Source organism: Choloepus didactylus, chromosome 9, assembly GCF_015220235.1.
Source record: "Choloepus didactylus isolate mChoDid1 chromosome 9, mChoDid1.pri, whole genome shotgun sequence".
Lineage (NCBI taxonomy): Eukaryota > Metazoa > Chordata > Mammalia > Pilosa > Megalonychidae > Choloepus > Choloepus didactylus.
In genome coordinates this window covers 95,397,527-95,410,865 of record NC_051315.1, presented here as the reverse complement: position 1 = coordinate 95,410,865, position 13,339 = coordinate 95,397,527, and the positions used below count along the sequence as shown (strand labels likewise).

Genomic DNA, 13,339 nt, shown 5'->3' with positions numbered 1-13,339 from the left:
CATTTCTCCTCACATTCCATGGGCAGGAACTTAGTCAAATGGCTACAACTAGCTGGAAGGAATACTGCAAACTATTATTCTCACTAGGAATGCCATGTGTCCACCAAAAAACTCATTATGGAAAATGGGTTTGAGGAAACAATTTGCAGTGTCACACAACCCTACACCTACCATCACCATAATGGCTGAACATCCAGTTTATTTGATTCTTTTTACTATATCAATATGTCCATGCAGAGACTCAAAACTATGAAATTACATCAATCAATGTCCTTTTAAAGATTTTCAGTCTTTTTATTCCAGGTATTATTCCTGTATAACAGATCATCTCAAAACATAGTGGTGTAAAATAACCATTTTATTGTGCTCACAGATTCTGTGGACTGGGAATTTGGACAGGGAAAAGAAGGGATGGCTTGACTCTGCTCCAGAATGTCTAGGGCCTCAGCTGGGAAGACTCAAAGACTGAGGATGACTCAATGGCTGAGGACTGAAATCATCTGGAGACATCTTTACCTACATGTCTGGTGGTTGATGCTAGCTGTTGTCTGGGCCTTCAGCTGGACTGTTAATGTAACACCTACCTGTAGCTTTTACATGTGGTCTCTAAATGGGCCACCTTAGGCTTCCTCACAGCATGGTGGCTGAGTTCCAACAGCAAACATCCCAAGAGAGCAAGGTGAAAGTACATGGCATTTTTACAATCTAGCCTTAGAGGCCATATAGCATAGTTGCAACCATATTCTATTTATCAAGGCAGTCACAAAGGTCTGTCCTATAAAGGGACACAGACCTCATCACTTGAGGGGAGAAGTGTCAAGGTCATATCATAAGAAGAGCATATGGGATGGGAAATATTGTTGAGGTCATCATTGGAAAACGCAATCTGCCATACTTCTCTTACAGCATTTTAAATACAAATAAGCCATATGGAAATGGGTAAATTAATTACGGGACATGCAAATAGAAGCAAACTATATAGCTAGTACAAGTCATAAAGATCACAAATTAAAATATTCTTTAATATTTAGAATATATTGATAGGTGTATCAGTATTTATATTTGCATGCTAGTAACAGCAGGCTTAAATATAGTCCCTTAAAAAAATAGAGGTTTATTTTATCTCAGGTAGCTTGAAGTCCAGAGATAGGTGATGTGGTAGATTGAATTATGTAACCCAATACAGAAATGTTCTTCATCTTAATCTGCATCCCCATAGGAGTGAACTTCCTGTCAATAGGATCTCTTGAAGATGTCATTTTAGTTAAGGTGTGGAACAACTGAATGAGGGAAGTCCTTAATCCAGATTACTGGAGTCCTTTATAAGCAGAAAAAATTCAGCCCTCGTCAAAGAAAGGCACGTGGAGAGCCAGAAGCCAGAAGTCAGTGATAACCTGAAAGAGAAAGGAGAGGACATCGCCATGTGATGAGAAAGACAAGAAACCCAAGGATTGCTGGCCAGCCAGAATGCTGCCAACCCTGGGAGAAGGCAAACCTTCTAGCAAGTACCTTAATTTAGACTTTCATCCTCTGAAATCACAAGTCAATAAATTCCCATTGTTTAAGCCAACCATACTGTGGTATTTCTCACAGCCACTTGGTAAAACTAAGATAAGTGGGTTTTGGTATTTGTTCACTGTTTATGGATATCAAGGATACATTCCTCATGGGCTTGCCCTCATAGTCACTAGATGTCTGCTAGGGCTCCAGTGATAACATCTGAGTCCCAGGCAGAAAGAAGGAAGAAAGAAAGGAAAAAGGAACTTGCTTCCTAAGGAGGAGCCTTCTACAAACATTTTGTGGAAACTTAATGACTCCATTTTACATTTCATTGGCCACATTTATCTGCAAGGATGACTGAGAAATGTAGGGTTTGGGTTAAGCACATTACCATGAAAGACAAACTAGGATATTTTACTAAGGAAAGAGCAGAAAATGGATATTGGGTAAGCAATTAGCAGTCTCTACTATGGAAGGTTTTTAAAGCAGGTTACAAAACATTATTCACAATTTAGTGAACAAAATATTTATTCATTCAAAAACTGTACAGTCATTTCTATTAGTAGGCATCATTGTAGGCACTAGGGATAAACTAATATATAAAACAAATAAAAATCTCTGCCTTCAATTGTATTTCTACTTACAACAAGCAGAAAAATCAAAAATTAAAAAAATATATATTATTTACAATAGCAGCAAAAAAAAAAAAATGAATTAGATTCCATACAACAGTTAAAAAGGAATATTTCTCAACACATTATTTGGGACCAGAATAACCCTGATAACAAAAACAAACAAAATATTATAAGAAATTTAAAAAAATCAATGTATAAGAAATGTAACCTCAACAGAGTTGGGTTTACCACAGAATGGTTTAATATTAGAAAACTAAATGTAATTCTCCATATTAAAAGATCAAATGGAAAAACTACAACCACCACAACAAATTCAAACAAGCATACAATGAAATTTAATATTTATATATAATTTTAAAAACTCTTAGCACATTATGAATGGAAGAGAATTTCCTTGCCTTGATAAAGATTATCTACAAAAACCTAGAACAAACATGATTCTAAGTGGGAAACATTTAGAAGGATTACTTATAAAATCAAGACAAGAATGCAAATTATCACCACTTCCATTTGACTCATTATTTGAACGAGTTCAAGAGAAAGAAAAATAAATAATTTATAGACATAAGGACTGAAAAAGAAGAAATAAAACTACCACTATTTAAGATGATATAATGGAATACATATACACTTGGGTAATTGTAAATGCTAGTAACATTGTATTGTACTTTTTGGTATGTAAATTTACTTCGTACTTCCTACAGGTGCTAAAATACAAATGCATAAAAGGTGATGATAAATCTATGGTTCTGGACATATACTGTACAGAGATATAATTGGTAATAAATACAAAAAAGCTGGAAGGATGGAGGCATATATAAATACTGTATGAGTATGCTATTGAAGTAAAATTAGTATCAAATAAAACATGATTGTTATATATTTGGGATGTTAAACTTTAACCCCCTGGGAACCACAGCAAAAATATATGAAAAATATATCCAGCTATAAATGAGAAGGTACTCAATATACAAATCAAATAATCATACTTCCTGATCTTAAAACTTATTACAAAGCCACAATAATCAAAACAGCACAGTGCTGGCAAAAGGACAGAAAGACCAATGGAACTGAATTGAGAGCTCAGAAATCAAACCTCACATTTATGGCTACCAATTTTTTAAATTCAGTTTTATTAAGATATATTCACACACCATACAGTCATCCATGGTATACAATCAACTGTTCACAGTACCATCATAGAGTTGTGCATTCCTCACCCCAATCTATTTTTGAACATTTTCCTTATACCAGAAAGAATCAGAATAACAATAAAAAATAAAAATAAAAAAGAATACCCAAATCATCCCCCCATCCCACCCTATTTTTCATTTAGTTTTTGTCCCCATTTATCTACTCATCCATCCATACACTGGATAAAGGGAGTGCAGTCCACAAGGTTTTCACAATCACACTGTCATCCCCTTGTAATCTACATTGTTATACAGTCATGTTCAAGAGTCAAGGCTACTGGGTTGGAATTTGGTATTTTCAGGTATTTACTTCTAGCTATTCCAATACATTAAATCCTAAAAAGTGTTATCTATATAGTGCATAAGAATGTCCACCAGAGTGACCTCTCAACTCTATTTGAAATCTCTCAGCCACTGAAGCTTTATTTTGTTTCATTTTGCATCCCCATTTTGGTCAGGAAGATGCCCTCAATCCCATGATGCCAGGGCCAGATTCATCCCTGGTAGTCATATCCTGCATTGCCAGGGAGATTTACACCCCTGGGAGTCAGGTCCCACATTGGGGGTGGGGGTGGGGCAGTGAGATCACCTGCCAAGGTGGCTTAGGTAGAGAGAGAGGGCCACATCTGAGCAACAAAGAGGCACTCAGAGGGAGACTCTTAGTCACAATTATAAGCAGCAATGGTTTCTTAGACTTTACAACCAAAGCACAGCAAGAGAAAAAAATAGATAAATGGGTCTTCATTAAAATTTAAAACTTTGTGCCTCACATGACTTTATCATGAATGTAAAACGACAACCTAAATGATGGGAGAAAATATTTGGAAACCACATATCCGATAAGGGTTTAATATCTAGAATATATAAAGAAATTTTGTGACTCAACAATAAAAAGACAAAAACCCAACTAAAGATGGGCAAAGGACTTGAATAGACATTTTTCCAAAGAAGACACACAAATGACCAAAATGTACATGAAAAGATGCTCTGCCTCATGAGGTATTAGGGAAATGCAAATCAAAACCACCATGAGATAGCATTTCACACTCAGTAGAGAGACTACTATTTAAAAAAAGAAAAATTACAAGTGTTGGAGAGGATGTAGAGAAAGAGGAACACTCATTCATTGCTGATGGGAATATAAAATGGTGCAGCCATTGTGGAAGACAGTTTGGAATTTCCTCAGAAAGTTAAATATAGAATTACCATATAACCTGACAATTCCACTTCTTGGTATAATCCCAAAATAATTGAAAGGAGGGAATCAACAGATATTTGCACACTGATGATCATAGCAGCACTGTTATTCACAATTGCCAAAATATACAAGCAACCCAAGTGTTCATCAACTGATGAATGAATAAACAAAATATGATATATACATACAATAAAGTATTATTCATCAGTGTAATAAGGAATGAAGTTCTGATATATGTGACAACATGCATGAACTGTGAGGATATCATGTGGAATGAAATAAGCCAGACACCAAACAATAAACATTGTATCATCTCACTTGATATGAAATAATTAGAACAGGCAAACTTACACAGTCAGAATCTAGAGTATAGATTAGCAGATAATGGGGAAGGGGTATGGAATAGGGGGTAAAGGCTTAAAATCTACAGAGTTCCTGGGGCAGGAGAGCTGCCATCCACCCACCCTGACCTAAACAGTTGGCTTCAACAGTTGGGGGACTGGCCTGGATGGGATCTCCTACTCTGCTCTTTTGGACTCTCAGGGCTGTTGCCTGCCACTTCTGACTTCTGTGATAAATCCTGAAAGTTTCCTATAGCTAATGCAGTACTTGGTTCATAGTGAACTTTGCTGGCATTAAAAGAAAATTTATTAAAAAGAATACACGCTTGTTCTAGTTTGCTAATGCTGCTGGAATGCAAAACACATAAGATAGATTGGCTTTTATAAAAGAGGGTTTATTTGGTTACAAAGTTACAGTCTTAAGACCATAAAATGTCCAAGGTAACACATCAGCAATCAGTACCTTCACTGGAGGATGGCCAATGGTGTCTGGAAAAACTCTGTTAGCTGGGAAGGCACATGGCTGGCATCTGCTCCAAAGTTCTGGGTTCAAAATTGCTTTCTCCCAGGACATTTCTCTCTAGGCCACAGCTCCTCAAAAATATCACTCTCAGTTGCTTTTGTGGCATTTGTCCTCTCTTAGCTTCTCCGGAGCAAAAGTCTGCTTTGAACAGCCATCTTCAAACTGTCTCTCATCTGCAGCTACTCTCTCAGCTTCTGTGCATTCTTCAAAGTGGCCCTCTTGGCTGTAGCTCCTCTTCAAAATGTCACTCTCAGCTGCACTGAGTTCCTTCTGTTTGTCTGCTCATTTATGTGGCTCCAGTGATTTAATTTAGACCCACCCTGAATTGGTGGGGTAACACCTCCATGGAAATTATCCAATCAGAGTCATTACCCACAGTTGGGTGGGGTGCATCTCCATGGAAACACTCAAAGAATTACAATCTAATCAACACTGATACATCTGCCCACACAAGATTACATCATATTAATGTCATTTTGGGGGACATAATACATCGAACTGGCACAATGCTTTAAAAGGATATTATAGACTTCTCAGACGATGATGGAATATCCCCCCAGGAAAAGCTAGAGAAAGGCAGAAAACGACTGAACAGTGGCTCCATGGTATGAGCAGCTGCAGAAGGACCTCTACAATATATAGGGGGGACCTGGATGAAAAAGCAGAGAAATTATGACTGAAAGGATGGGGTGAGTTTATTCAACTAGGACTGCCTCCATGGCTGGCAGCTACATGTTGGCTGGAATGAGAGAGGGAGGTGCTCTGCATTCCCACACTCCCATCTCCTCAAGCAACTGGGGAGATAACCCTTCTCAGTTCTGCAGCAAAGAGCTCCTGTGAGGAGTCTTGCGAACCAATAGACTTGTGTTAGCCATACACACAGTCCTTGCTGCAGTGCCCCTTGCCCACCCCTCAAAGCTGAGGCAGGCCACAGCAGGTGAGAGACATTCTATGTTCTGCTGCCTATATTCCTTCTCCACAGAGGCCTGCAGGATGCATGGGCAGAGAGGCAGGGACAAGGGAGATTGCTATACAGAAGCACCAAGAGCCCCTCACCCACTCCAGAGGCCTGTGGGTGCATGGCAAGCAGGGATTTTGCGGGCCTACGAAAGCAGGGAACTTCTGAGCTGGCTAAGGACTGGGGAAGGTGAAACTTGCAGCCCCACCACCCAAGATTAATTCAGTGGGAAGACAGGGAATCACCAGACCAACCATGGCCTCAAGCAGATTCCCCACTGAACTGCACAGTGCTTAAACTATACTTCTGGGGCTGGCAGTTGCCAGTGTGCACAGAGAACTGCTGTGCTGATTGGATTTCCACCTGGTTTGGATCCCTCTCAAAATGAAGCTGCAGACAGCTTGAGGGGAAGTGGTGGACAAGAGTGCCATCTGCAGGGAAGACAGGGAAAGTACACTCTGGCAAACTGAGGTTTGGCCAAATTTTATGCAGATGTCCAAACAGACTTGCAAATAAATCAACAGAAAATTACAAAGCATATGAAGATCCAAGAAGATATGGATGAGCCAAATGACCAAATTAAAAATCCAGAGGAGACACAGAATTTTGAACAACTAATCACAAAAGTACATACAAATCTCCTAAAGACATAAAGGACATCAAGAAAACACTAGAGGGGTGATGTCATCACATGGTGACATAAACAGCTAATGAAAACTTCTCTCCAGAGATTCAACAAAAAAGGGGCAATTCTGAATTGTTTGGAACTCTCGAGGAGGATATAGACTGGAGTAAGACCCTGCAAATGCTGAACTGAAGAAAGAGAAGTATTATCAGGTAGGAATTTTCCATCCCAGACCAGCTGGTCCTCTTCCCCCTCACTCAGTCTACATGTGGGAAAGGCAAAGAAAAGGCAGATGGGATCCTTCTCACTGGGTACAGATTTTAAAATATCACAGCAGTGAAAAATACCCTCACTGTTTGAAGACTCAGTGGTCAGAGAGGACATTTCAAGGCCCAGGTCAGTGAGGGACAAAGAGACTGAGAAAACGTGGGCAGAGATGCATTTTCCAGCCCTAGGTCTGAAAGTCCTTCCCCAGTCCTTGAGGGTAGCAGCAGCCTGCAGCCAACTCCTAGGCAGAGCAGCCTCTGAGGACAATTAAGTTACTGAACAGTGCCATCTGCTGTACAGTCCAGAAAGTGCAAGGACCCTTTCTTGGGAACATAGGAGCTGGTTTATACACCCTGTATGGAAACCCAGCCTTGTTTTGGATCAAAGTCAACCAACAAGAAAACCTTAGGCAAAAGAGAGAAAACAACCTCCAATATAAAGCAGTCAAGAAAACCACATGCCAAGACAGCAGAAAATCACAAGCCACATCAGGAAATGGGAAGATATGGCCCAGTCAAAGAAGGAAACTAACATTTCAACTGAGATTCAGGAGTTGAAACAACTAATTATACATATTCAAACAGATCTTTTAAATCAAATCAACGAGGTGAGAGAGAATGTGACAGAAGAGATAAAGGATATAAAGAAGACACTAGGTGGTCACAAGGAAGAATTCGTAAGCTTGAAAAAACAACTGGCAGAACTTATGGGAATGAAAGGCACGAAGAGATGAAAAACACACTGGTGACATATAACAGAAGACTTGGAGAGGCAGAAGAAAGGATCAGTGAGATGGAGGACAGGACATCTGAAATCCTGCAAACAAAGGAACAAATAGGGAAAAGAATGGAAAAATATGAGCAGGGTCTCAGGGAACTGAAGGACAACATGAAGCACATGAATATATGTGTTATAGTGTCCCAGATGGAGAAGAGAAGGGAAAAGTGGCAGAAGGAATAATAGAGGAAATAATCAAGGAATATCTCCCAACTCTTATGAAAGACATAACATTACAGGTCCAAGAAACACAGTGTACCCAAAACAGAACTGATGCAAATAGATCTACTCCAAGACATTTACCAATCATATTTTCAAATGTCAAAGACAAAGAGAGAATTCAGAAAGCAGCAAGAGAAAAGCAATCTATCACATACCAGGGAAGCTCAATAAGACTAAGTGTGGATCTTTCAGCAGAAACCATGGAGGCGAGAAAGCAGTGGTATAACATATTCAAGATACTGAGAGAGAAAAACTGCCAAAGAAGAATCCTATATCTGGCAAAATTGTCCTTCAAAAATGAGGGAGAGTTTAAAATATTTACAGATAAACAGACACTGAGAGAGTTTGTGAACAGGAGATCTCCTCTACAGGAAATACTAACGTGAGTGCTAAAGACAAATGGGAAAAGACAGGAGAGAGAGGTTTGGAGAAGAGTGTAGAAATGAAGGTATCAGGAGATAGAAAGAGGGTAGAGATTGGACATTTGATGTTGAAGGAGAATACAATGTTCCAGAGGATTGTGTAGATCTAGAAATAGATAGCACAATACTGTGTGATGGTAGTACAATATTGTAAGTACATTGAAAAAAGATGACCGTAAATATGATTGAAAGAGGAAAGTTATGGGTCTGTATGATGAAGGAAAGATAGAAGATAAAGACTGGGACTGTATAACTTAGTGAAAAACTTAGAGTGGTCAATGTGTGTGATTAAGTGTACAAATATAAGAATGTTTTTGCATGAGGGAGCAGCAAGAAAGAATGAAGTTATGAGGTATGCAACTAGGTGAATGAATGATGAGGACAGTAGGTTGAGTGAAATAAACCAGAAATGAAAAGACAAACATTATAATGCCTCACTAATATAGACTATTAATGTGTAAACACTGAGAATTGAATCTGGAAACATGGGCTATAATGGTAAGGCTTATATAAAGGTTCCTAGATTGTAAGCTCTTACAGCAGTCACATTTATTCATGAGTTATAACAGTTATTTCTAAATATTCAGATTCTGAGTTGTTTGTCTGTGATGTGGTCAGTCCCTGGAGCTTTGGGTGTCTGTGTGGCACCTGGGACTCAGAGCCAGAGTTCAGCACCTGTGAGTGCCAGCACAGTGAATCTTGTGGTAGACAATGTCTGTGATTAACTATACAAATATTAGAAATCTCTGTCATGAACCAGAAGAAATGTATGACACTATTACTAGAAGTTAATAATAGAGAGGCATATAGGGAAAATATATATACCTATTGCAAACTATACACTACAGTTAGTAGTATTTTAACATTCTTACATCAACAGTAACAAATGTACTATACCAAAACTATGAATCAATAATGGAAGGTGGTGGTTAGGGGTATGGGAGGATTTGAGTTTCCTATTTTTGTCTTTATTTCTTTTCTGGAGTAATGAAAATGTTCTAAAGATTGAAAAAAAATTAATTGTGGTGATGGATGCACAGCTGTATGATGGTACCATGGGCAATTGATTGTACACTTTCGATCTTTGGATAGTTGTATGGTATGTGAACAATCTCAATAAAAAAATATAAAAAAATGATTAGAGAGTTCCTTTTGAGGCGATGGGTAATGGTTGGTGGTGATGGTGGCACAACATTTTGAATATAATTATAGGACTGAATTACATATTTGAAAGTGGTTAAAAAGGGAAATGTTAGGTTGTATATTTGTTTCCAGAATAAAAAAATTTCAAAACTCCATGGAACTGCACAACACAAATAGCAATCCCTTAGTTAAACCATGGTCGAAAATAATAGCATAATTACCAAAACGTACTTTTATCAGTTGTAACAAATGTAGAATACCAACACAGGGTGTTAATAACAGGATGGTATATGGGACTCCTGTATTTTATTCATGGTTGTCCTGTAAACCCACAAGTTCTCAACTAAATAAATAAATAAGAATAGTAATGTGGGAAACTTGCTTTAGAATATATCAAGATTTGTTACATAATTTTAGTAATTAGTAAGGTGTAGCATTGGTGACAGTCTCGACAGATACATGGAACAGAATAGGAAGTCTATAAACAGACATACACATACATGGTCAAATAACACGGCAGGTGACATTGCAAAGAAGTGGGGAATGAAAGGTCAATAAAAGGGGCTGAGATAACTGACCACCAATGAAAAAAAAATTTTTTTTTTACCCCATCTCACACTGTATGCAAAATTCACTCCAGGCTTTACTAGATAAAAAAGAACTAATAAGAAAGGCAAAACTATAAAGCTTTTTAATAGGTAATATCTTCATGATCTCTAAGTAGAATGATTTCTTAAATAAGAAACAAAAAACACTAACCATAAAAGAAAAATTTGATAAGTAGAACTACCTTATGATTAAGAAAACTTGTTCCTGAGGATCACCATAGAGCGAAAAGACACTCTGAAATGGGAAAATATATCTTAGCACATAAACTTGATAAAAGATTCTTATCTACAATATATTAAGAATTCTGTGAAATTAGTAAGAAATACAGACATCCAAAAGAATAAAAGGGGCAAAATACTTGAACTGTCCATTCACAGGAAAGGAAATACAAATGTTCAACAAACATTGAAAAGGTGCTCAAACTCAGTTGCCATTAGGGAAATGCAACTTAAAACCACAATTAAAAACCGCTATATGCTATCAGATTTGCAAAAATTAAAAAGTCTGACAGTAGAAAGTATTAGTTAAGATATGGAACAATTGGAATTATCATACACTCTTAATGAGTGTGTAAATTAGTGTATGTGTAAATTAGTACAATCAGTTTGGAAATCGTTTGACACTACCTATCTAGTAAAGCTGAAGATACGCATATCCCAAGACCCAACAATTGTACTCCTTTGGGTATTCTCTGGAGAAACTGTGAACATGTGTACCAGAAGACATTTACCACCGGTACTATTCAAATACCAATCTATGTATTTTACCAATTTAACAGACAAAAAGAGAAAAACCATTTACTTATTTCAAGAGATCCAGTAAAAGTATGTAACAAAACTTAACAACCCTTCAAAATAAAAACTCTTGGAAAACTAGATTAGGTTTGAAATTTAAAGAGCTCCAAATGTTTAGTAACCACAGAATGAAATGTTGGCTTTCCAACTCTAATATCTGAGCTAGTGGTATGCCAATTCTAAGACAGTAGGAAGTCAGGGCTAATCTTCTTTAAAGATTGTCCCTCTATTACCTCTTTGTAACATCTTTTAAATTAAATTGCTTTTTGTTTTTTTTTATTTGCGAGGGATTACAGAGACCAAAGGGGGGTTGAAAATAAAATTACAATATTAATACTACTATGGAAAAAATATAATTCCCAATTTAATATTTTAACGCATACCCCACAATCCCTTATCTGAAGGGATTATCTTTTAATCTACAAACATGAATTCTGTAGGATGGCAGGAAGCATATTCATCATTATGGTGAATTTTGATTCACATAAATTGTTTACTTTAGAGTTAAATCTTGTTGTAACATGGATTTTGGAGTAAAAGTCTTAGATTCAGATCTTACTTCTTGGTTTCCTAGCTGTGTGATCATAGGCAAGGTATTTAACCTCTGTGAGTTTGTTTTTCTTCCGTAAAATCAGGAAGACAGTATCTAGGTTAGTTATGAGGATTAAGATAATAAATATAAAGCATCTGAAACTCAATAAATGTTATCTTTTATCATTAGTTTTGGAATTTCGTTAATTAAGTACATGTTAAATTAAGAATACCTATTTCAGCATTATTAATAGTCCAAATGCTGCATAGCTTGGGGAAGGGCAGGCAAGAAAGCAAAAAAAGAAAGTGCCTGCTACTATGTAGCAAGTTATTATGTAACTCCCCTTTTAACAAGAGCCTTTGAAGTACTAAGATTCCATGTATATTAATGAAAAAATAAATGGTTAAACTTTGTTATTTACTATATGTTTAATTTTGTTTCTATGTACAAAGTCCATACAATTCTTCTTAAGTTGAATATAATTCTTCTTTCATACAAAGTAATCTTTAAAATAAATGTTTCAGTACTGCACTGTGAGCAGAATTATTCCAAAGATGTGGCAAGTAAGGAATTTTAAGAATCCTAAGATTTAAAGTTGCGGCTTAGCTAATCTTAAATATAAAAATTACTCAGCTAAGTATCAGAAGACTAATTCCAAATGATTGTCTATAGAATTTTAGCACCAAATGATTACACATGCAATATAAATTAACATGCCACTTATTCCCTATAATTCAGTGCCCTCAGCTACAAAATAGGAAATTAATACTTATACTTGGCTTAAACAGAAATTTTGTAAAGAAAATTTAAGCAACATGTGAAAATACTTTGGAAAAAAGTGAACAACAAATCCTACCTATCTCATGAGGGAGATATAAAGCTCAAATGAGAGACACTATATATAATGCTTCCATATCTGCAGACTGTACAACACTTTGCAAGGTATTATTATTACACCTAAGGCATTATCAAATTATAAGAGCATCTAAAGGAAAAGTAAATGTAGAAAAGTAGAGTTGAATCAATTTTTACAATGCATGCAGTAGTCACACAAATGCATTACTATGTAAATATAGTGAATCCTGATATATCCAGTTTTATTTTGTAAAGATACACATACTAGTATTCATCTAGAAAAGTAAATGGATAATGTTTTAGTGTACTACAACCAATGGAGGAAATATAAAACTAAATTATATTCATAAGAAAGGAATCAAGAATATATTTTCATTCAACTTATCACGTACTTTTAAATTGTTTTATTATGTCTTGCTTTCCTTGAAAAGAAACCACCCTCTGTTCTCTTTTTATGCACCTGGCAACTAGATAAACAAAGTAGAGTAACTTTATGGACTAAAGACAGCCAGTTTCATTAATTATTATAACAAAGAAACTAACATAATCACAGAGAATATTGAAAATTTATGACCTTAAACTGCGTATGTTTTTAATAGTGCCATAACTGATTAAAAACCCAAACAGTTATTCACAAAGGGCATTTGAGAAAGTAAGGTTAATTCTTCTGACGTTGGGGAAGAAGAGGATGAGGAAAAGTAAAAGTGGATCGTAGTGTTCATGCAGCTCTCTGGGAGATGCAGAG

The 13,339-nt window shown here is 36.6% G+C and overlaps 1 protein-coding gene across 1 annotated transcript in view; it reads right to left on the bottom strand.

Annotated features, from left to right (window-relative positions):
* Positions 1-327: 327 nt before the first annotated feature.
* The window catches only part of CARF (calcium responsive transcription factor), a 150,864-nt gene continuing 137,852 nt past the window's right edge, over positions 328-13,339 (bottom strand). The window contains exon 17 of the mRNA XM_037849077.1: positions 328-1,394. The gene's annotated coding sequence lies outside the window, so the exon portion shown is untranslated. The remainder of the gene's footprint in view (positions 1,395-13,339) is intronic.